Genomic DNA, 26427 nt, shown 5'->3' on the forward strand with positions numbered 1-26427 from the left:
TTCCCAAGCCCGCAGCTTCATGTCTGAAGGTGCTCGAGGCCAACCCCAGTGGGTTTCACCTTTGGGGTCTGCATGTGGCTGGACATTGGGGTGTTTACTTCCCCAGGCTGGGGCTAATCATGTCCACCTGTGGCCCCATTAGGCATTGGGGCCACGCCCAGGCCACTGGAGGAGCCCCAGCCTGTTTGCTAATGGTTTTAAAGTGCTCTTTCTACTCTTAAGGGTAAAGAGTATTTCAAATGTCACTGGAGGTACTTAATTTACTTATGTTATATTATAAACAGAGGCGGCTAGGAAAATCAATATTAAGTTACTGCATGAAACGCCGATCAAAGGAGAACTTAAGATTCTTGTGGGTAAAGAACACATAAGGGCTTTCATGAATTTTAGCAAATTCTACTCTACAAACATCTGGTGTTTGGGATTGTAATTGGATTATGTGACTATATCATGAGTCAAGTTCCCACCACTTACAACACCATTTGCACCTCTCATGACTCTTTTTAAAAATAACCTTAACATTTTTACTATTGCTTTTCTTTTTAATCGTGCTAAAATACATGTAACATCAGATTTGCCATTTTAACCATTTAAGAGTGTATAGATGAGCAGTGTTAAATGCATTCACAGTATTGTGCAACCATCACCACCTCTATTTTCAGAACTATTTTTTATCTTGCACACTTCTCTGTCCCCATTAAACACTAACTACCCTCCGCACCCCCAGTCCCTGGCACCCACCCTTCTACCTTCTGTCTCTATGAATTTGATAACTCTAGGACCCTCAAATAAGTGTAATCACACAATATTTATCTTCTTGTGACTGGCTTATTTCACTCAGCATAATACCCTCAAGGGGAATTCATATTGTGGTGTGTTACAAAATTTTCTTCTTTTTTAAGGCTGAATAAGATTTCATTCCATGTACAGGGTGGGGCAAAGGTAGGTTTACAGTTGTTCATATGGAAAATACAGTAATTATTAAATAATAATACAAGAATAAACTGTTTTACATACTTACAACTATAAGCCTACATTTGCCCTGCCCTGCACATATCACATTTTGTTTGTCTCTTCCTCTGTTGATGGACATGTGAGTTGCTTCCACTTTTAGGCTATTGCAATGAACATGGGTGTACAAATATCTTTTTGAGAACCTGTATTTAATCTTTTGAGACCCCCCCCCCTCCCGCAAAGTGGAATTTGTAGATCACATGGTAATTCTATTTTTAATTTTTTGAGGAGCTTCCAGACTGTTTTCCACAGTGGCTACATCATTTTTGTCATTTTACATTTCCACCAAGGGTTCCAATCTCCACATCCTCACCAACACTTGTTATTGTCTTTTTTTTTTTTTTTTTAATAGAAGCTATCTTAATACAATGTGGCCCATAATGGTACATGTTCTATGAGCACTAGGAAAGAATGTATATTTTTCTGATGCTGGATGGAGTATTCTATAAATGTTAACTAAATTCTGTTGGTTGGTGATGCTATTGAGTTAGTCTATATCCTTCCTGACTTCTGTAGTAATTGACTTTTAGTTGTTTTATCAATTGCTGAAGAGGGGTCTTAAATTCTCCAACTATAATTATTCTCAGTTTCTCTATATTTCACCTTTTATTTGTCAGTTTTTGATTCACATATTTTGTAGCTCTGCTGTTTGGAAAATATATACATTTAATATTGATAAGTCTTCTTGATGAATTAATCCTTTCATTATTATATGTTACCCCTCTTTCTCTCTTAATTTTGTTAATTCTGAAGTCTTTTAATATAGCCATCACTTTAGCTTTCTTTTGATTATTTTTTCATGACTTACGTTTTTTTCATTTTTTTTGTTTAACCTGCTTATATTGTTACAATTCAAATGAGTTTCTCGTTGATATAAAATTGGATTATTTTTTATATTCCACTCCACCAATCTGTATCTTTTTTTAAAAATCTGTGTCTTTTATTTGGTGTGATTAGAACATCTACATTTAATGTGATTAATATGTTAAAGATCAGCTATTTTATTTCTGTTGTCTTGGGACAATTATGGTTTTGGTTTTGTTCTGATTTTTATTTTTTTTACATTTTTTACTGACATGTAGTTGATATACAACATTATATTAGTTTCAGGTACACAATATGATTCAATATTTGTGTAAAATGCAAAATGATCACCATAATAAGTTTAGCTAACATCCATCACCACATACAGTTACAAATTTTTTTGTATGTAATAAGAACTTTTAAGATCTACTCTCTTAATAATTTTCAAATATACAGTACCATATTATTAACTACTAGAGGCCTGGTGCAGGAAACTCGTGCATGGGTAGGGTCCCTAGGCCTGGCCTGCGATCAGGGCCAATCGGGGTCTTCCTGTGGCCAACCAGGGCCTTCCTTTGTTCTGTGCCGCCCCCTGGTGGTCAGCGCACATCATAGTGAGTGATTGAACTCCTGGTCTCCTGGTTGAACTCCCAAGGGGACAATTTGCATATTTGACTTTTATATATATAGTCACCAACCACAATGTATATTCCATTCTATGACTTGTTGATCTCATAACTAGAAGTGTGGACCTTTGACCCACTTCACCCATTTCATGTGTTTTACTCATTTATTATTTTTAGGTTGAGGAAAACAGTATGTGTCTAGGTTGATGGAAGCAACCCTACAGAGAAAAAAAGAGGGAAGCAGAATATCTGTGACATTCGCCCTCTGTCAGGATTACTGGCCTATGCTTAATATGTCCACATTTAATGGCACACCTTAACTTTACTGAGCTCAGAATCCATTGCAGAATTTCACGTACAGAAGTTAATAAATATTTGTGAAACTAAGCTCAATTAAAAAAACACTGCTCTTCAAGGTTGGGCATCAGAACAAGCATGCATGGTACAGACAGCATCTGTTAGTGAGAGGACAGCAGCCAGTGTGAGTCAGAGGGCAGCTCAGAGCTAAGCACGTGTGTGAGGAACTTGGCAGGCAGTGACTTTAGATGGCCGTGTAGTGCCATGACAGGGTGTGAGTATGACTGACTCCCTCTAGCTGTATGATCGGTACATGTATACTTTTGGACTTGAGGTATGATGTAAACATACACTCACTCAACAACAAAATGTGTGGGTGGCAAGAACTGTTAAAGAATGAATAGTTTTCCCGGGGAAAGCTTGAGTGAGAAGTGTAACCCTGACAACCAATTCTGTGTGAGGATTTATGGGGCCTTACTGTTGCTTTAGAACAGAGACACACATTTTTGCCCTTGGAAAAAAACGTTTTCTTCCTCAATCACAACCAGGTTTAGCAACAGGCGAGTAGGTCCGGACCCAGAGTGAAGGTTTCCAGTGCTCAGCGTGTTTTGTCACTCAGTTCATGAAAAAGTCATTAGCTGGCTGCCCCCTCCTCTTTCCTTGTCAGGCCAAATCATGTCATAAATATCGTCACTTGTCGAGCAGGATATCAATCTATCCAGGTAGCCTCCACTTCCTGTCTTGGGCCATATGTTTCTGTTATTTATGTCAAGAAAATGGCATTTACACAACCGCTCTGGTTGTTGACAGAAGTTTAGCTCCTCTGATAGAGCTGGGTGTGTGGCCTGTGCTTAGCCCCATAGATAATATATGAGCTGGTGCAGTTTAAAAGGTGCTTCCACACGCCTGATGGGATAAACAGGGCAGGGCTGACAGCACCATCTGCCCAGCTGACCATGGATAGGAGAGCAGGGAGTTCCAATAGCATTGACCTCTGCCCCAGGAGGTCAATGCATTTTTGCTGAGATAGTGCTATGGCAAGTATATCCCTTCTGTTTCATGATACAGCTGTTTTGGAGGGGCTAGGGGCTTCTATAGAATAGAGCCTTGATATCTGACCTTCTCCATTCCAAGATGCCTAGCACAGTGCATTATCATGTAGGTCTATGTTCTGTCTGTCCTTTTGCTGCTGAAGTGGGCAGTTGACAATGAATGCTAACAGGCAAACAGAGATTTTCTGGTTAGTGATTGTGGCTCAAGGAGAACTTGGCCTTGACTTGTCCATGATTGTAGCCTTCCCAATTACACTTAGATATTGTTCTTGTTGTGTATAGATGTAAACTCACAAAGTGGGAACAACATGACATCAAACTTGGAAATAAGAAGGGTGTAATTGTTGATCCAAGGTTTTTGAATAAGATTAGGATATTAAGAATTATTTTCAAATTAATAGAGCATAATGCAAGGCAGAGATTTCATGTGCAGAAGCATGAAAATGTGTTAAATATGTTCAACACACATATACAAGCACACACACACATGCAACATTATTAATCTTTTTCTCATAACCACTGGGCCGTTCCATGGTGACTCAACATGAATGCCTTTATTTAATTTGGTAGCTCAGAAATTACTTTGATCTCTTTCAAAATAAAATAATGTAATCCTTAAGAGTCGGTACTGTTTTCCATCTTTCTACATAAGAATAATGGTATTTTTAGACAATTTAACTATAACGTTATAAAATAGATCATCTAAATTTTTAACTGAGTTTCAAAGCTTGTATAATTTTTGTTAGTGGTATTTATCTTAGTTTGAAAACATGGTGCAGCCTCAATTTAATGTTTAAGGAAAGTTGGACCAAAATTGAATATAGATCAGATCTTGAGCTTGTGGGTGGAACAAATAGGTCTGATTATATGGGATTACATGGTGCATGCATTTTTAAATTAAATAGTTTCTTGCCCTATTAAATGATGTCAACAGTATTGTTGTGGTGAGTTATTTTCATTTCTTGTCTACTTTCATATAGACTTATTTTATTTTTATTAATCAATATTCCTTTATTTAGATGTGGACCTCACTTCTCTCTGAAGAATTTGTTAATGTCATGTAAAATTTCAGAGAAAATCCATTTCATTTCTTTTGGTGTTTCATCACACAATTCTCTAGAATTCACTTTACTTTTGTTAGAAGTCAAATTATGTCTTTTTACTGGAGCAAATCAATGCAGAGACTTTGCGCTTTGAGGTCCCTGGTAAATTTACTGCTTCTGTTTTTCATCTGTGGTCCAGCTTCAAGTTCCCAGAGCCCAAATCCATTCAGGAAACCGAAATTCTAGAATGAAGGAGCGGGCTCCTGGCCGGAAGAAGGTGCCGGAGAAGGTGGCATCCCGCAGCTTCCAGCACACGTCCTCTCCCTGTGTGGCCACAGGCAACTTCAAACACCAAAATATGAGTGTCTTGAGCCCCAAGCTGTGTGCTGTTGCCTTAGGCTTCCACAGATGAAAAACGGTTTGGCAAAACAAAACCATATATGGCTTAGCTCAAGTAAATTCAGAGGAAGTATAGCCATAGGAAACACTTGAAACCAGCATAGCCCTAGGCAGCCTCTTCTCAGTAATACCTGTCTTTGTCACTTGTCTCAGCCTCTGCTCTCTTATTTGTGAGCACATTTAAATAGTAATTACTTCAGGTCATGTATTTTCTTCTCAAAATTGGCCAATGCCATAAAAAAACCTAAGGGCTGTGGTAGTATTTTAGTCCACGTACTCCTATGGGGACACCACTTGAGAGTGAGGCCCCAGGGTGTGGTCTCAGCATCATCTTGTGGGCCAGCAGCTGCACAGTGTGTCCCGAATTCTTCACATCATGTTCCTTGTGCTGGTGTCTCACTCACCCAAAGCCCAGGAGCCAGGCTCCAATGGTGCCATGTTCTCAGAGCAGCCTTTCTTCATGTCTCGCGAGGCCTAAGACGAATTTATTCTGGGAGAGAAATACCTGTGCTCAGGGCCCAACCACACCAGGCCACCAGTGGTCCAGGGAACCTGTAGCTTTCCCCCGGGAGCCTCACCACTTAATGTACTTAATGTGTGGTCTGCAGGCCAGCTGGCTAGAAAGGCAGATCGAGCTTAGACCTACTGATTTGTCGTCTGAATTGTAACCAGCTCCTCATGGAATTTGGCCCTAGTGGGCAGCCCATAACTAACATGTTTTTTGTATTAGGAAGATGAAAAGGAAGAGGAAGAGGAGGTTATGATCTTTCCTCAGGTTCCGAATTAGGTTTAGCTTCTCTTTCCACTGATGCTGCTCATTTAAGGGCTGCTTTGGCAGAAGGAGGCAAGTGTGTATGAGACACAGAATGGCCTTAATGGGCTGGCAGCTCTCCCTGTACCATTTCATGTGACTTGGAGAGTGATGGGTTCCAAATATTCAGCCTTGACAGAGTCATGGAATTCAGGGGCTACTGTAGATTGTCCACTGGACCCAGTTTGGGAGTTGCTGGGATCCAGAAAGGTCTGCTTATTCTGGTTGGTGTCAGTGCTTTCGTTTCTGGCTAAGGGTACAGGGACGTCTAACACATAAATAAGTCAGGGGTATGGGCCTTTCCTTTCCTCTGAGGAGGGTAATGAGGTTGGTTTGAGATAGTCTGAGTTTGAGAAATTCATGATGCTTCTCAGTTGAAATGTTCACTGTCCTGTCACTCATGGGGAAATTGATGTGACTCTGAGTCCTGAGCTCTTTCTCATTTTTGAAATGTGCACACCCACATCAAAAGTATTTATGACTGCTACACAAGACAAAGTCCAATAGGCATTTCACAAATCTGGCACAGCATAACCTGAAAAATATTAGCTATGATAAAGATAATAACAATAATTAAAAAGGCATAATATTTGGAATAAAGAAGCTGCTAGATACTGTGGATGTGTTTGTGGATGTGCCCTCTAAACACAGAATGAGTATATTAATGCAGAGTTGATAGGACCACATTTTCAAAAGTGAGGGTTTCAGAAGCTAGGCTTTTGATGACATATTTTTTCTATATTTTGAGATTTATCTTATGGAACACAACCTTGCCTTCACTCAATATATGCGTAGGATTACAGACAAGGTGATGGATAGATTTCTTATCTTTTATAGATGTCATTGGACATGTGACTCTAGTCTCCTGAGCAGCAGCCAGAGAGATGAGAACAGAAACTATTCAATAAATAGTTATGGCCTTGGTTTGAGTCAATTGCCATTTGCCAGAGAAAGAATGACTTCAGATAACTTTAGATACAAGAGTCCTCTATGAATGATATTCTTCCATCAATCATGCTAACACTCAGGGAAACTCTTAAAGTCTGAAGCTATGCCCACCTCTCCTTTTTACCCATTTCTCCTAAGATATAGAAATATTGCAATTAAATTTCACTTATTGGAAACTCAAGTCACAAACAAAGTCACCTAGAGAGCATGGCCAGGAATCAGGAAGCAAACATGAACATTTTCTTCACAGACTTACGTAGGCCACAGCATCTTACAGAGACCACCTGTTGGTCACATGAGAAGAGCCTTTGGCTGTTGCTCTGGAAGAACACCTACTACTCCACATATCCCATAAGCCCATGGAACAATTTTCCAAACTCATCACAGGTCAGAGAACACAGAAAAGAAGAGTTGGTCCCATCACAGAGAAGGTAGTTGCCCAGTTATGTGGCATTGAGTCAGACAGTCTGCCCAGCCCTCATTGCCCCTGGACTCTCCTTGTAGTGTTGCCCCCTTCATGGTGCTGACACTGTCCACGAGGACCCAGGGCCTCTACCACCAGGGCATATCTCTTATTGAACTCCAAACTTACAGAGCCAGCTGTTCCTCAGTCCCCTCTTCTTAGCTGTCCCACAGCCGCACCACAGATTTGAAGTGTCCAAAGCTTAGCTCACTCCCATCCTCAATCTTACTGTGGTTTATTTATCAGAAATTTAAAATCCTCTAAGAAAAGAAATAAAGGGTAACTTTGAAATACTAGTGTAATTCACTGTCTTATGCCAAGGATTAAATCAGAAAGGGTATGTGTTGGAGTTTCCTGAAAGAGAGAGACCGCAGGCATGATGATCAATATTAAATGATCTTGCCTATTCTATATTCATACTGATGCTGATGGGACCTTCCTGTGAAAACACAGCCAATGATGTCAATAAAAACTATTAAAGGATGTGAAACCCTAATTCATCATAGCAAAAAACACATGGTAAGGTTTTAAAATTTCTTTAGCTCTATTTCTGTTTATCGTCAGTGTCTCTCTGTGTCTATCAATCCTTATTTCTCCCTATTTAGTTTAGTATTATAATTTCTATAATGAATGCTCTTAAAAATCAATATTTCAGAGTTATTTCCCATCATTTTCTTCATTCTTGGCAATAAAAATCAGCTTGATCACTTTCCAACATCTTGATGTATGTCTCAACATCCTATATAATAAAAGCCTAATATGCTAAGAGCAGTCTTATATGGCCCTAGTGTTTAAGAGGGCCACAGCCAACTTCAAACACCAAAACATGAGTGTCTTGAGCTCCAAGCTGTGTGCTGTTGCCTTAGACTTCCACAGATGAAAAACGATTTGGCAAAACAAAACCATATATGGCTTAGCTCAAACATATTTTGGTGAAATATGTTTCACCAAACATATGTCCAACTGTTTGCTTGATTGTTCAACCAGTTGCTATGATGCACACTGACCACCAGGGGGCAGACGCTCCAACCAGTAGGTTAGCTTGCTGCTGGGGTCTGGCCGATTGGGACTGGGTGAGGCAGGCCGGACATGCTTTGGAACCCTCCTTAGGTCCCTCCCTGGCCCCAATCGTGAACCAGTGGGGTCCCTTGGCCTTGCCTGTGCCCTCTCACAATCTGGGACCCCTCAGGGGATGTTGGAGAGCTGGTTTCGGCCCGATCCCCACAGGCCAGGCCAAGGGACTCACCGGGACACGAATCCGTGCACTGGGCCTCTAGTTCTCTATAATATCAAGAAAGAGGAAATAAAGTTTCCATGTTCTTTTCTTACAAATTAATGCCAGGATCATATATTGGAAGTAAGTATTTTCTATTTTAATGGACATTGTCTTATTTTGTCAAAAGATTATGGGATACTATAAATTTGTCATCTAGATGCCTACAAAGCACAAAATATTTAAAATTTGTAAAATTTATAAATTTTGAGTAACCATATGATGGTGTGATTGATATCTAGATAAATAAGTAATTACTATGAATTTCTTTGGGAAAAAGGAATAGAATAAATTCAGAATAATAGGATATTATTAATGCAATAAACATTCTGAGAGACAGAGAACTTATTCACCTATCTGATTATAGATGATGGTATGTATCATGGCATTTAAATATCATTAGACATTGAAAAATTAGTGCAACAATTTTATTTTTTATTTTGCTTTTTTTAAAAATTAAATCTTTATTGTTCAGATTATTACATTTGTTCCTCTTTTTCCCCCCCATAACTCCCCTCCTCCCAGTTCCCGCCCCACCCTCCGCCCTCATTCCCCACCCACTGTCCTCATCCATAGGTGCACGATTTTTGTCCAGTCTCTTCCCACATCTCCCACACCCCTTTCCCCCCCAAGAATAGTCAGTCCATTCCCTTTCTATGTCCCTGATTCTATTATGATCACCAGATTATTCACTTGATTCTTAGATTCACTTGTTGATAGATGCATGTTTGTTGTTCATAATTAGTATCTTTACCTTTTTCTTCTTCTTCCTCTTCTTAAAGGATACCTTTCAGCATTTCATATAATACTGGTTTGGTGGTGATGAACTCCTTTAGCTTTTCCTTATCTGTGAAGCTCTTTATCTGACCTTCAGTTCTGAATGGTAGCTTTGCTGGATAAAGTAATCTTGGTTGTAGGTTCTTGGTATTCATCACTTTGAATATTTCTTGCCATTCCCTTCTGGCCTGCAAAGTTTCTGTTGAGAAATCAGCTGACAGTCGTATGGGTATTCCCTTGTAGGTAACTGAGTTTCTTTCTCTTGCTGCTTTTTAAAGATTCTCTCTTTGTCTTTTGCTCTTGGCATTTTAATTATGATGTGTCTTGGTGTGGTCCTCTTTGGATTCCTTTTGTTTGGGGTTTTCTGTGCTTCCTGGACTTGTAAGTCTATTTCTTTCACCAGGTGGGGGAAGTTTTCTGTCATTATTTCTTCAAATAGGTTTTCAATATCTTGCTCTGTCTCTTCTTCTGGCACCCCTATAATTCTGATGTTGGTACGCTTGAAGCTGTCCCAGAGGCTCCTTACACTATCTTCGTATTTTCGGATTCTTTTTTCATTTTGCTTTTCTGGTTGGGTGTTTTTTGCTTCTTCGCATTTCAAATCTTTGCCTTGATTCTTGCGTTCCTCTGGTCTGTTGGGAGTCTGTATAGTATTCGTTATTTCAGTCCGTGTATGCTTAATTTCTAGTTGGTTCTTTATCATAACATCCAGGGTCTCATTAGTTTTCTTGAGGATCTCACTACATTTATCGGCGGCTTCTAGACAGTTCTTAAGAGACCTTAAAAGTGTGGTTCTGAACTCAATATCCTCCATTGACAGTTTGTCCTGTTTCTTTGTCTCCGCATTTTTATGCTTTCTTGGTACACCCCCTAGTGGTCTTTGTGCGCAGTCTTGTTGTAGTTAAGCCTTGATTGATGTCGGCAATACCGGGGGTGATTTGACCTCCAGGATAACTGGCTATGAGAGTCAGCTGTGTCTGCAGTGGAAGAGCTTCTGTGCTGGATCTCTAGGGAGGTGCTAATCTAGCATTTGCCTGAGGCTATCCGGCAAATGGCTCTGCGCAGGGCTTGGGCGGGGCGGGTCCCTGGGGATCTACAGGGTGGGCAGGAGTGAGCAGTTATGGCTGCTCTCAGTTCCGTCCCTAGGGGCTCTGCCTCACAGAGTCCCAGCAACCACTGCAAACCTCGGAGAGAAAGCTGCCTTCGAGTTCCGACCGAAGCCAGACAGTCCCGCTTCTCCCGTTTGAGTCTGGGTCCCTAGAGACTCGCCAGGATCTGGGGCTCAGAGTCTGAAACTCCCTCCTGATTGAAAACAACAACCGCGCCCTCCACCGCCAGCCAGCTGGCGCGCACTCCGCACCTGAGTATTTCACGTCAGCACTGCGCCTCCTCTGAGTCTGGGTATGATATTCTCTTTCCTCCTAGTTGTAGAATTTCCACTCAGCCAGCCTTCCTGTGGTTCTGGATGATGTCCGTTCCGTCTTTAGTTGTTTTTCTGAAGTGGTTGTTCGAGGCAGCAATCTCTGGCGTTAACCTATGCCGCCACCTTGGTTTCTCAACAATTTTATTTTTTAAATTTAATATTTATTATATAATAGAAACAATTTTACATTTATGTAAACATATAATAAACAGGTATAAATCTGCATATGATTTGACAATGTTTTTAATGGGAACCCAACAACAGCCAAAGGTTGAATTGAAAACTATTATACTAGGTTGTATTTCTAGAAATACAATTGCTAAGTAACAGGTTATAGTCATTTTTTTACTTTATAATATGTTGCCTAATTTTTCTGCAAAGTAGGTGTGCTCACATATTTTGGCTGTTTATAGAATTCTAATTATGCAGTTATTTTCATCCAGCACATTTAAATCTGCAACTCCATAGTTATCTCTATTCCATAATTACTGTTAAACAGTCAGCTGTCAGATTGGATTGATTGGGTACCAAGATTTTTTCCTTTGAATTCTTTTAAACAGCGTTCCTATGCTTTTCCCAGGTATGGATTTCTTTGTATTTATCCTGTCCATGGTCCTTAAAGATTTTAAATTCATGGGTTTATATTTTTCATAAGTTTGAAAAATGCTTAGCCATTATTTCTATAAATATCTTTTCTGCCACATTTCTCTTTTCTTTTTCCAAATCTCCAATTGCATGTAAGTTAGTCTTTAACACTTTAATTTGTGTTTTTTATTCTTTTCTTTATTATTTCAAATCCCTCTTTCTCTCTGTTTTAAGCAGGTATTCCCATTTACCTATTTTTCGATGTTTAACTCTCTTTTCTCCCCTTTATTTGATCTGCTATAAAATTCATCAATTGAGTTTTTAGTTTGTGATTTTGTGTTCTTAGTTGTAATTTTTTCTTTTCTTATTTTTTTTACAAATTCCAATCTTCTAGTGAAAATTTTCATTTATTGATCTTATTTATTATCTCTTAAACTTTTCTTTAATATAGTATTCATAGTTATTTTGTAGTCCTTACCTGACAACTCTAAGGTCTTAATAATTTGTGAGTCTACTGAAAGCATGTCAAATTCAAAGGCTAGCCCTAACCGGTTTGGCTCAGTGGATAGAGCATAGGCCTGTAGACTGAAAGGTCCCAGATTTGATTCCGGTCAAGGGCATGTACCTTGGTTGCAGTCACATCCCCAGTTGGGGGTGTTCAGGAGGCAGCTGATCAATGTTTCTCTCTCATCGATGTTTCTAACTCTCTATCCCAATCCCTTCCTCTCTGTGAATAATCAATAAAATATATTAAAAAAAAATTCAAAGGCCAACACAGGCCAAATAAACAAGGTTTAAGTTTATGTGGGCTGCAAAGAAACAAAAGCTTCAAATTTTCATAGAAATGTAGGTTTATTTCAATAGAGACATGCTGAATACAAAGGGCTGAAATAAATGAGTAATAATTAAAATAAAATGATAGAACACTTTAATAAAAATTAATATTTTTCTTGAATATTACCTTACCAGACACTGAATAACTGCACAAATTAATAAGCATAATGCAAATAAACCTATTTTTCTTGTTCTCTGAAAGTAAAATATTGCCTGTTGTGCACACCAAACAAGTCAGTATAAGATTAATGATGTAGCAATCAGCTGCTAAAATATTTGCTGCTAGTATTAGTGGAGAAAAATGGTGTGCCTGTGCATAAGGTGCATAAGGGAAATGAATGCAACACGATTATAGTAATCAGTCATTAGAGAATGTTGTGGTTCGTTATTAATAACTAGAGGCCCGGTGTATGAAATTTGTGCACGGGTGGGGTGTCTCTGCCTGGCTGGCAATCGGGGCTGACCAGGGCCAATAGGGGCTGGTGGCCAGGGAGGGGCCACGGGAGGGACTGAAAGAGGACTCCAGGGTATGTCTGGCCCCTTCTCGCCCAGTTCTGATCAACCAGACCCCAGCAGCAAGCTAACCTAATGGTCAGAGCATCTGCCCCCTGGTGGTCAGTGCATGTTATAGCGACCAGCTGGTTGACTGCTCGGTCAGACACTTAATATATTAGGCTTTTATATATATAGATTATGTATAACAGGATATTGTAAAAATTAAGTTAAAGAATTTTTATTAAAACGTTTCTTACATACTGTTATATTGGCTGGGCTGCAAAAATATTCATTGTGTGCTGCATGCAGCCTGCGGGCTATGAGTTTGACATGCTTGGTCTATTACTACTATAATTTTTTTTCTCATGGATTTTGATTATAATATTTGGTAATACTTGAGTAAATACCAGATATTGTGACTAAAACATTATAGAGGGTCTAAATGATGTTACTTTTCATTAAAAGAGTATTTACTCTTTCCCTTGGTAGGAAGAGAGACTGAGGACTGATCACCTTTGTTTATTCAGGTTCTAACTTATATTTGGATCGCTGTTCATTGTGTTTTTACTAACAACAATTATATCTTCACTTGTAGAAGATCTATTTGTTTCATTTCAAACTGTTTGATTCTCCTTAGCGTCCTTTTTTAAAAAAATATTGTTTTAGCTCTTCTCATAGCTATAATAATTTTAAGTATATTTACTTTATTTTCTCTTTCGAACTATTTATTTGACACCTCTAATTACTTTGATGTATGTTTTGATTTTCAGCCCTTTTTTTTGGTAATTTTTATTCTGAGTTTATCTTCATCTTCATCAGTGGCAGCTTTTTCCTGTTAATTACAGACACCTTAAAGTATGAAAATATTCTTGTGGGATACTGGTGTGTTCATCTAGGGCAGTGGTCGGCAAACTCATTAGTCAACAGAGCCATATATCAACAGTACAACGATTGAAATTTCTTTTGAGAGCCAAATTTTTTAAACTTAAACTATATAGGTAGGTACATTGTTATTAACTTAATTAGGGTACTCCTAAGGCTTAGGAAGAGCCACACTCAAGGGGCCAAAGAGCCGCATGTGGCTCGCGAACCGCAGTTTGCTGACCACAGATCTAGGGCTTCAAAAACTTTAGCAGAATGGAAATAAGTTTTTACTTTATCAGCCTGGGAATCTTGTACAAGTATTGTGCAAATTTTAAACTTGTACCCACTCATTCATGGTGACTACTTGAAATCTTTCTCTTAGGAGAGAGGTGGTTCTAAGTCATGAAATAGGCAGGCGAATCTGATCTGCAGACGGTAGGAGCGGGGGAGGTTTTGAATTGTGGGAGGGGTGGTGGGGCTCCAGTGGAGAATCACTGCACCAGGCTGTGAAGCATCTAGAGCAGCGGTTCTCAACCTGTGGGTCACGACCCCTTTGGTGTTCGAACGACCCTTTCACAGGGGTGGCCTAAGACCGTCCTGCATATCAGATATTTACATTACGATTCATAACAGTAGCAACATTACAGTTATGAAGTAGTAACAAAAATAATTTTATGGTTGGGTCACAACATGAGGAACTGTATTTAAAGGGCCAGAAGGTTGAGAACCACTGATCTAGAGCATCATGGACTGGTCTCACCTTATGGTGAAGTTCTCTCTACATGATACGCACCCCCCAACAATCCTGACAACTAAGCCTCCCTTCGTTCATGTTAAAGATGGGCAAACAGGTTCTTAGGGAGGCAAAGCCTTGTTTAAGATGAGATCCAGGTGTTGCTGGCAGGTGTTGCTCAGTTGATTGGAGCCTCGACCAGTATAACAGAATGGGTTGCGGGTTGGATTCTGGTCAGGACTCATACCTAGGTTTCGGGTTGATCCACCAATTGATGTTTCTCTCTCTCTTTTCATCTCTCTCTCACCCTTTCTCTCACTCCCTTCCCCTCTCTCTAATATCATTAACATCATTAAGCATATTCTTGGGTGAGGATTGAAAAAAGAAAAAGATGAGGTCCCAGCTCAGATCTGTCTGGCTTCAAGTCCTGGGTCATTCTCAGCATCACACTCTTCCTCCAGACTGTGAGAAAGGAGCCTGAGATAGGAAGGGTTTAGACAGGGCTCAGAAGGTCCTAGCATGGGAGGGGTGGTGACAGAAGAGTGCCTGGGGCTCCCTCATTCTGTCTTTCTTCCCTGGCAAGGCATGGAGACAGAAAAGAGCCATTCCTGCCTTCCCTCAACAACAACAAGCCCTTGCACATGAGAGGCTCAGCACCAAGTCCATGTTCAGACTGTGGCCTTCTGGCCATAAGGGCCTTAGTTTCCTCATTCAAATATGGGCCTCACTGTGGCTCCCTCATATTTTGCTTCCTGGGCACAAATGAAGCTACTTGGCCATCCTAGTGGACTTACAGGACTTCCTGGCCCTTGTGACTGGGTGGGCACCGTCCAGAGGCCTCCCCCAGTGCCTGGTGCTTCCTGCCCTAAGGCTGCACTCATGGTCCATTCCCCAGGGCTTGGCACTTAGTAGGCCAAGTTGTACAAGTTCAACATGTGGCACGGAGGTGTACAGGTCCCCTTAGCAAGGAGCCACACAAGACATGTTAGAAGATCTCTATACAATAATTTCTGGCAGAAGCTGCCATGACCGCTGACTAGGGTGAGGGGGGAGCAGCCAGTATTTGCTGATGCTAGGGCACATTTGCCTCTGCACCTGAACTGAGTCTCTGGCCACGTGAGCCTTGACCCAGCATGGTCTTCATGCATACCCGGGCTCAGGAGAGTTCAGTGCTTGTCCAGGCCACAGGCAGCACATGAGCAGAGTGCTTCCTGTTAATGAAACTCCTTAGACAACCTTTTAGGAAATAAGATCAATTATCCAAAACCATCTCAAGCCCCCAAGCACCCCAACAAGTTTTGCCTGACAAACACAGATTCCTTCTTCACAGTCAGGGATGAAGCTTTTCACTGCTTACCATTTGGCCGATTATTGACATGGGTGGCTCTTTGAATAAAGCCAACTCTCGATCCCAGAATGTGAGTTATGCAGATGTCTCCAGCCGTTGTTCAAAGCCACCCAACCTTCTTGTTCCTCACATGAAGATACATGTGAGCACACCCAGAACATTAAGCTTCCTCAGTGCCCAAGGATAAGTCCCCTCAACAGAAGGGATTTGGATCTTGGGGAGCAGAAAAGGGAAGAAAGAATGGTTTGAGGAAGTGTGTGTTAGGCTCTAGCTACCTTCTGTCTGGAGTTAAAATGGAAACGATATCCATTTTTGCCTTTGTTTTCTCCTCGCAGTGCTGAAACTTTCACCAGAGATGGCCAGGAAACCTCTCGCCAGTGCCTAAAATTCTCCCATAGTGGAGCCTCATCTGTAACTAACAGAGTCCCTTTCAGAGGAAGCACTTCTTGCTGCCTGTGCCCTCAGGAGAGGCCTGGCCAAGCTCCGTGGTGGGACTGGCCCCTCTGGGGCATCTTTTGGGGTTAATAACAGACTCAGTGCTCATCTTGCTTCATGGACTCACTTTAGACAAATTGAACCAATGCCCCAGTTCCTCATTTGAGAGAACAGAGCACAGAGACTGCGAGGAGGATGCCCTCAGGAAGAGGGTCAGTTTGATGTCCAGCCAGGAGCAGACATCTGCTAAGCACTTCCAATGCTGGTGCAAGGAACCACCCCAGAGTTGCACCCTATCAGCCCCTTGTAACCATGACTAAATTTCACCATGAGTTGCAAGCAAATATTGGGAGATGCCTCATTTGCACTTAGAACCAACATGCCTTCTCTCGGTGAGGGTGGGCTTGGACCATCATGACCCCGTGTAAAGTGACATGCAGGAGATGGCTGTAACATCTCCCTGTCCACAGCTCTGTGGGAAATTTGCAGGACACACACTCTGATGAAAAACCCCAGGTAATGCGGGTAGGATTTCCCCAATAATCCTGTGTGACTGGCTTATAACTATGCAGTTTCAAAACAGATAAATAAAGGGTGTTGCAATTTAATTAGAAATTCCTCTAATCAGCATCTTTGTCCCCAACAGTAGATGTGTCTGGTTTTCCTGCGCTGGTCGTTCTGGATAGAAAGCGTTTCCTATATATTTTCTGGCAAGCCACTGTGGCCAACACGTCGGGGGGTGTCAGCTTTTAATTGTAACTGTCTTGCAGAGTGGTGTTGTTTTAATATCCTGTATAGATTTTTATGTAATACACTCACTTGCAGGCAGCCCAAAGCAAGAATCAATTCTGTGAAGGGTTCTTCTTTTGTTAAAAGCCAATCTTGTTTTAATGATGCATGAAGAAATATTCGAGCATTGACATTTTTCTGTCAGGTTTCTTTTGAAAAATCAATTAAGATAATACTGCTTTGACCTAGTTATCTACTTAATGCTTATTAGGAATGTAATATGATTTACTGTCAGCATAATAATTTTTGTATCTTATCCCATTAGCTTGTGCATATTTCAAAGTGTATTACACAATGGTCACTTCTTAAAATGTAATGTAGCAGAATACATTAATTACATTGACTAGGATCATTAGACAGAAACTATCTCATTGGTTCCTTGTATCAAATTTGTATACAATCTCTATCAAGATATCGCATTATTTACACGGCTAAACACCTGCTTCTCAATCAGAGTGAACTTAGGCAGTTCCTTTAATGCTCATTGCCAGCTATTTCTCCACAAATTACAAATAGGAGGTATTTTTTTTTCCGCTTAAAATTGATTGGTTTGGGATTAGTCATTATGTGTGGAATTTAAGCAAAATAAATTTCAAACAAATAAAAGACTGTATTCCCAGGTTCAGCGCTCATTGACCTGTGCCTAAGAAGGCATGGTGTTGCTATGAGCATTCAGATAGTACATGGGGTGCCCGGGAACCACAAAAATGTGCAAAATCGGGTATGACTTTAAAATAGACCTCACTGTTCTTTGTTGCCTTTGTGTTAACAACGGTCAATGGCACTGTCAGAGGGAGTGCTCTCAGAGGCCCTTCCAGGGAAATGATTGATTTCTTTCCATTCGGGATTCCGAGGTAACCAGAGGCACTGCGGGCTTAACCTTGCTAAGCAGAACCCAGATTAAATGTCTCACCACTTTCATGTTAGGAGAGCCTGCCTTGAAAGTTGGGCTCTCTCCTGGCTTAGACTTGCTACCTTAGTTCTAGTGACCTGCCTGAAATGTTACAGGTGGCACAGCAACGCGGCATTCTTCTTAAATGACATCCGTGAACTGAAATGAGTACTATGCTTTGACATATTGGGGCTTTCAGAGATTCCCCCAAACTAGAACATGTCTTATTTCTTCATCCTGATCAGATGCCAGCTTACATGCAATCTCCCTAAGGAATAAGCATCTTTACTTCCATCTTTATTTGTTTGGAGAGTCACCTTTGTCACTTGAAATTATTAACGCAATCCTTATATTCCCCCACCTCTCCCTGTCTGTATTAGTAACAGACCACCAAATAACACACATCTAAACACATTCCAGGTATCCCTGCCTCCCCATTGCATTATGGAGTATTAACCATAAGCCAGTAGGAGACAAAAATTAAGGTGGCAATTAATAAAATGATGGTGTTTCTGAAGAACTTCCTACCTTATTAGTATCTTTGTTTTCAAATTCTCCCTTCTCTATATAACCTTTTCACTGAAACGCTAGGGCCCAAAGATGCCATTTTGAGTCATACGTCTGCCAAACATCATTTCATATATACCAGTAAAATATTTGCACTTAACAAAAGTGACCTTGTTTTACAGACAAACATGATGAATTTATGTGGGTAGCTTAGTGGAGCTCTTTATCCCCTGCCTGGTAACATTTTAATTAATTAAAAGAAGAAAAATCAATGAGAATAGATTTGGTTTTCTGTAGGATAGTTTACATTTTCTACTTTCCTATTTAACATTCAAAGGATTTTTTTTTTTTACTTTTAATTTTTTGGTAACTCATATCTCCCCCCTTCCCCCTTCCTCATCTTAAAAATGTATTTCTTCAGGGGCATTTAGGGTCCAAAAGGTTGCTGATCGTTCTTAATGCAGACAGGATCTGAGTCCTGTGGCATGCTGATTTGAATAAAGCAAGGAGTGATTGGACTCTGTGATGGCATCTTGAATTGCTAAGTGGGAACGAAGCTGAAAGCTCCGTGTGGCAGCGCTTAGGAGCAAAAGAAACGTGCACAAAGGAAGGCAGAAGGAAACAGGGAGGAACCTGAATACAGACTCAACAGAAATTCCTTGTGCAAAAAGCAGGAGAGGGAAGGAGGAAGGAAGCTTCCAACTGCATGCCATCTGCATCCAGGCTCCAGGCTGGGACGCGCACAGGGCAGGTCACTTTTGAGCGCCCACTTAATTGACTTGACAGGGCAGGGGGAGTCCCTCTCTCACAGGGACACTATTGTAGACTGGTTTTCATTACAGGAAATCGTCATCGTGGATTAAAATGGGAAACCTGAAATTCTCGTTTAATCATCATTGATCAAACACGTAATCCAAATAAAGAAAATTGGGAAGGTAGGCATGGCCATGGCGACTCGATTCTACATTATTATCTCCTGCCTAACTAGGCACTTTTCCTGGGTATCTGAACTCTTTGCCTTTTAACTGTGCTTGCAGTTGCTATAGTGATGGCATAATTTTGTAATGGTCTAAAAATGACACTGGCATAGATACTGACAGATAGGAATTAATTCACTAACAAGTAATTATGTAGCGAAGTGTTGACTGCCACACAGAAGGTGCACAGTGACACATTTTCTGTTTTTCAGGGATGGCAGTAACATTAGCGTTGGTCATTAGTGGTAGACATCTCAGTAGTGTTGGATACAGACTTATATGCAGACCTATTTAGTTACCTGTGTGACAGCCTTGTTCAGGACACCAGAAACAGCTGTCCTAGCCTGTATGAGCCAAAATAATTAGGCCTGTCATCTTCTCGCTCTGATTTCCCCTTCAACCTGCTCCACAAAATGCAAATATTTTGCTTTCATTGTCACATTCACCTTGACATGGATATTGCTTTGGCGCATAACTGGATAAGATGACTCAGAATTTGCATTGTTCATTCTAATAAATTTGCTTCCCCTCCATCGCCTGGCAGGACCCATCAGATAAAGTCTCCCGGAGTGTCATCAATCACCAGCCCTGACAGACGGCTTTTGCCTTCATTTGTTACATAGGAGAACATGCTTAATTATTTGTCCTGTAATTAGTTGGGAAAATGTCAGGAAATGTCAACTCTCTGTTCGCTGTGGAAGGACTCGGCTTGAAAGCCGGGATGACTGAAGTGTCATTAATGCTGCCTAACTAGAGGAGGATCAGCTGGGGGAAAGTGAAAGCCTCTAAAAAAGTAATCATGGCGAGTTACGGAAAACGGGAGATCGGCACCCGTAACAAGACGCGAGTCCTATTAGCAAACAGTTGTATTTTTCATCTGCTACTCTTCACAGTAAAATATGGGAGGGCAAACCCGAGAACAAGTATATTGGATTGATATAATTTCTGTCACATCCTCACCACATTACCGAAGCCAATCATGCTTAATGTATTACTATAGGGGGCACCTAATATTTAATTTGCAGATTTAAAGCTCATCTTACCATTCGAACCGCACAGCACAAAATCCGGTGAATATGCAAAAGGTGAATGGCTTTGCATTCATCTAGGAAAGTGGTGGACTGAATATATAAAATTATAATCGCCATTCTGCTTTTAGAACCCTTTGCTAATAAGAGCAAATTGCCATTAATTACCACTTGGCAATCAAAAAAAATGCAGACAAAAATACATGTGAAAAGATGCAGTGAGGATGAAAAGCATGCAGGCGGTCTTCAGGCACAGGACAGGGTCAGGGATAGATGTCCTGCCCACACCCAGAATGCTAAAACGAGCTCTTTGTTAATTTCAGCTCTGAGATAAAGGCCTTCCCGATATTTCCTAAATCAGAGAGAAACAGATGCGTCAGGAAGAAAGCACAGTTTTATCACATGACAGGCAATTCCATTTTGAAATGGATGCGCCTGGGTTTTTAATTGTGCTACCAGCGCTCTGATAACTAACGGAGTGTGCACACAGTCGCGTTTTGCGAACGGCTGCACTGCTGCACCATTGTGTGCAGGACGCTGCGCTGGTGAATAAAATGCCACCAGCAAATTCCGCATCACAGGCACCGGCTATTTTCTATATTGTTGTCAAAATAATATGCGCCTGTGAGATCTTGCTTTCCTTAATTACTGACGTTCTTTTGTGTCTCGAGAACAAGTAAATTATCTCGAGAAAGAATAATTAGGATGGCATTCTCTAGTTGAACAATTCACAACTTGTCACAGGTATGGCTGAGCTAATTATTAAATGGTTAAACATTTACTCCAGCAGGCCTATTAGAGCCGTTCCCTGCAAACTGGCTTTGTGGAAAGAGTGGCCAACCCAACCTTCAGAACGGAAGGGGAGTGTAGCCTGCTCTCCACAGACTGACTGGCTTCAGAACTTTATCTTTCAAAATCTAACAATCAAATGAAGTAGGCCTTTGGAAGCTGTGAGAAACTTACAGACATTGAATGACCATTCCTTCTTGACATTCAGATTTTTGAGAAAGATAAAAACGTAGCCACAATTACTTTGACTAGGCAGTCTTTTAAAGCTCATTCTAATTTAATCTCTGTCCCTAAAATTCATCCGTGTAAGTTACTATTATTGATTTTCCCAGGGGGAGGTACTCCCTGTGGACAGTACGGGCACACGGACTCTCGTGCCTTCTTGTCCGTTAGGAGAGAGCGCTGTTGGGCTTTCAGAAGCTCAGCATTATTGGCAGATTTTGAAAATTCTGGCAGTTAACCTCACAGAAGAGACATTTATCTTTCTAATATCCTAGGATTTCCTTTCAGTTCTTTACAGGTTGAATGATTCTTAATGAATTCAAAAGGAATAGTTAAAAACAACAACAACACAACACCTTCTGATTTATTAAGTCTTGGTATTCCTGTCTTGGCGGGTGGAGTGGGCAAGCATTGGCGACCTGCTAAAAGCATCTCTGTGGATACCCATTGGGGTGGAATCGGAGGAAACCCCCTCTCATTAATAACTGAGAAGAGGTGAAAAATAAAGTCCTTGATTTCGCCCACTTTTGCCCTGATCTCTCAACTTGGAGGAATAAACCAGGACAGTTGTCTCTGAAGACGGAGTTCAGAGGCAGGAGCCCTGTTGTTGTGAAACTTTGCTTTAACTTTAATTCCTGGAGGTTTAAATACCCCGAGACTTAGCCTGTGCTGCAGGATATGCCACTGATGAGGGCTAGGGGAGCGTGTCCTGCCGCAGCCCCACCCCTGCCCATCAGCACATCTGGTCCCATTCACACCTTGATGGAGCCCTCCGAGGTCACCTGGATAATTGCTAAAAATAAAACAGGCACATTCTGATATTAAGAAAAAGCTGAGGATAAATTCATTCTAATGCTCCAAGGGACACCTTCCTCCCTCGTACAGCTGGTGGGTGAGCACCCATCCTCTGTGCGGGGACCTCACAGGGACGGTGGTGGGCAAGACTTGCGCCACGCTGAGGCGTTCTGCCCACGAGGACCGGGCTTGTCACCAGTGAGACACAGGTTGTCTCGGTTGGCGGCTGGGGAAGGAACAGGCAGTGGGCAGTCACAAGGCGGCCCAGAAACCTTTCGCTGACTTTTCCCAGCTGCTGCTTGTTATACGGAAACAGCTGTTCTAGGCAGTTCCAAGAAGACAAATGTGTTTTCAGGGGATTTTGATAAAATAAATGGCAATCATTTAGATAAGGCACATTTTATTAGTGACAAAAACCCACGGGTGAATTTGCTTTATGTTTTATTAAATGAAATGTAGCAATTCAGGTTGTCACATACTAAGTTTGAAAATAGGATTTCTGGACCTATGTATTTACCTACATACATATTGCTGTTTTATGTCCTCCTCTCAAATGAGTTTCTGTGGGGTGGTAGGAGGATAAACGATTTCTTTCTTTAGGGAGAAGCTGCAGCCTTTTTTTTTTTTTTTCTGGAGGAAGAGAAAAGGGCCAGCAAATTGGTCAAGATCCTTTGCTTCATCAGAAGCAGAAAAAAAAACACCCCAGATTCTTTCTCGAGAGTGAAGGTATTTCGAACGTGCACGAAGCAAGCTTCTTGCAATGCAGTGCGTGCGGAACTGTCAGGATGGGGAGAGCAGCCCAGATGCCTCCGTCTCCGCAGGTTTGCAGGTTCCGGGACACGGTGTATATTTTATGAAATGATTAATGCGGGCAAGGAGCTCACATTTTCACATTACCATATTTAAGCATACATAATAAATTGGGAATTCTTACAAACAGATAAGACGGCTTTAATGGCATTACGGACAAATAACAATACAATAAGCTTGAAACAATACATTTAAGAGGAAGAAAAACAAAGATGTAAGGTCAGACAATATCTCACATAACATTTGGAAAAGGCTGCCAATTGTTTGGATAACGGTACAATGGCAAAGCCTCTTAGAACGTTGTTAAGTCTTTATTCAGTAATACATTATCATGCATATTTCATAGCAGGGATTACGAAGACAGAATTGTGTGTCATTTTTGTTGTATGTCTTTATAATTACACCTTGAAGCCACAACTAGATTTTTTTTGAAACTACATATTCATGAAAAGCGGACTTGTAATTTGATAAAGGGAGCTTGTGTTCCCGGCTCCATTCAAACGGCATGGTGAAGCAGAATTAAAGTAGGCATCTGTGTTCTCGGCATTAATCTCCTCAAGCACATTCCGGCTGCTCTGATGTGCAGGAGGGAGATAAGTCCTGAGCGGCTGGAGCTGCGCGGGCCAGACAACTCTATTATTGGCTTCATAATTGCTTAATTAAACTTTTGTCACTAATCATTATGAGGGCAATAGAGCTGTTATACTGGCTTCTGTTAAGCAAAAATCAATAAACTGTTGGAGTTAATTTCGCCGTATTTTTTGTCCTGCAAATGAAATTCATTGCTGCCGGTTAGTGATCTGTGTGGCTGGCGCCCGACTGATATGAACAGCCATCACCATTTGAATTGAGGGTATTCAGTCGCACATGAATATGAACAAATGGCAAACATAAATCTCTTGCATGAAGTACACCTTCTATCCCTTTATTATGGAACAATTGACCCATCTAAAATGAATTCTAATGCCAGGAAAGCGTTTAGATTTAAATTACACCATGGTCTTCTGGATCTGAAAGATGGCGGCATAAAAAAGATTAATATGCTAATTATTTTTCTCCTTATTTTTTTCCGTCGACATCCATGGTGGGGTATTGTGAAGCGTGTAAATAAGATGACTGTTTTGTCAAGAAATGGCTCTAAGGCACACTATATTCCATTGCGATTTCATTTGTTTATTCAGAACCTCACTCCAGATTTTAACTGTGTTTGCAATAACACTTTATTTTTCACATAATGTTTTCCTTTCACAAAGAATTCCTGGAATAAGTAAAGCATGTTTTTGTTTATTGAAATAGATTTAATGGTGTTATGAGTGATGATATACTTAACCAAGGCTGTATTTATAAATTCCTGTCAAACTTTTATTTTCTTCCCCTCTTCTCAAGCCTATGGAATTGATCCCAGGTTGTGCCGTCTCGCCTCTACCTCTGTCTTTTGTGTTGGGCAGAGACACTGAGGAGGCGGACAGAGGTTTTGTTATTGATGCACAATCTATCGGCCAAGTTACCCAGGGGCCCACCCACCCCAGTCCCTAGCATTTTAAAAATAAAAAATAAACAAAAAGCAAAACCTTAACCTCACTGGACACATCAGACTGGTGTGCAGTTAGCACTGAAAACCTTGCATGTTTGAGTCACAGGGTGATCTGAAGTGTTTACTCTGTTTCTTCTCTAAAGAGGCTTTGATGTCACCAGTAACCACTCTGAGGAAGCACAACTGAGGAGGAGCAGGGAGCGGCCTCTGCACAGAGTTTCTGTGCACCCGGCACTGCTTTAAGCGTCCAACATGCCCATGCACTGCAGCTGGCGGGGAGGCCACCTGTGGCCGCGTCACAGGACGTTCCGGGTGCCCGGGATGCCCGTGTTCATCATGGAGCCCATGAGACAACGGTGACATTCTTTCTGAAGCTGTAGAGTCAAGTCCAATCGTCGAAAGAAAATTATTTACTCTTTCAAGATGCAGAGGAGACAGTCCTTTCTGAATGACTTATTGCTATGTGTACTTAAATGAAAAGGAAAATTTAAAAAAAAATTAGAGAGAATATTCCCACCATTTAATTTCTCTAAATTGTTGTACCATACATTTGTCACCCAATTGCTCGGCTTCCTTTGCCCGTGAACAAAGACGTTGAATGTTGCGTAACTTGATTGTCAGATACCAGTACATCCTTTGGGGTCCATTATTTGATAAATGCATGTATATCTTACTTTATGCTCATCGAAGAGGGACAGCTTCCATTTTCCACAGTGTTTGTCAAAATGTGTGAACATAATAGGTGTTCACTTAATGCTGTGGAATAAACAAATGAATAAATATGGTATCACGTAGCTTTGTTTCTAGTGGGGTGTGGCGGGACAAGACACTATGCCCCTGAAAGCTTGCTAGTTTCCCCGTTTTTAAATTCTCACATTATAATCCCTGGTTTTCCAGGCTTAGGAGACTAACATAGTGATAATAAGAGCAAAATGTAGAAGGGAAAGATTTTATTTCACTGCTAACTGCCAGAAACATGTTTCCTTATTCACGTGACCTCATTTTGCTTCTGTATTTTTAATTATTCTCTTTCTCATGGATAATCAGTGTTTCATATTGGGGTGGGAAACATTACACATGTTATTAGCATGATCTATGCCTGTATCATCATAATTATTATAATTTTATTATTATTTATATAGTCTGCAACAATGGAGGGAGATGGGGCTGATAAATCCTTTTCTAATGAGAAACATGTCTGATGTCGTGACAACGGATCCTGGAGGATACTTATTCTTGAGCCCAAAACAAGTTTCACCAAATAACAGATTCTCAGGAAGTACTATTTAAAAGCACGTGTAGATTAAAAGAGGCATGGCAGCGCATATCGGGATTCTACTTTCCATGACCGCATTCATTATATGATTTAATGGAGCTTACCGGGTAAAAGACACTATACCTTCAAATTGAATCTCAATATTTAAATTCTCTATAAGTCTTCCAGGTTATTCTTACAAAAATTGCAACTTACTCATTCTAACGTGCTTGACATATTGGGATTTAACGCTATATAAAGTCTGTATAAATATATGGTTGTCTCCCAAACCCTGAGAAGTCAACGGGATTGGAGGCCTTTCATTAGATTGGTAATGATGTCAGTGGAGGAAAGCCACGGACGGCGACCAAGTTAAACAAGCTGGTCCCCTGGAATTTCCGGACAGACCTGCTGCTGGGTCAGGTCCCAGAGGAGAGTGGGACAGATTCCTTGGCAGTCCCTTGATTTTCTACTTGAGAAACAGTAATCTCTTCCCCTTGAACATGGAATCTAGGTAAAGCTGCCATCAGCAGGTGTGCCCTGGATACTTTCTTGGAATAAAAAATAATTGAGCTTTTGTTTGTATTAAACTCAATAATTGAAAG

Source organism: Myotis daubentonii, chromosome 4 (assembly GCF_963259705.1).
Source record: "Myotis daubentonii chromosome 4, mMyoDau2.1, whole genome shotgun sequence".
NCBI lineage: Eukaryota > Metazoa > Chordata > Mammalia > Chiroptera > Vespertilionidae > Myotis > Myotis daubentonii.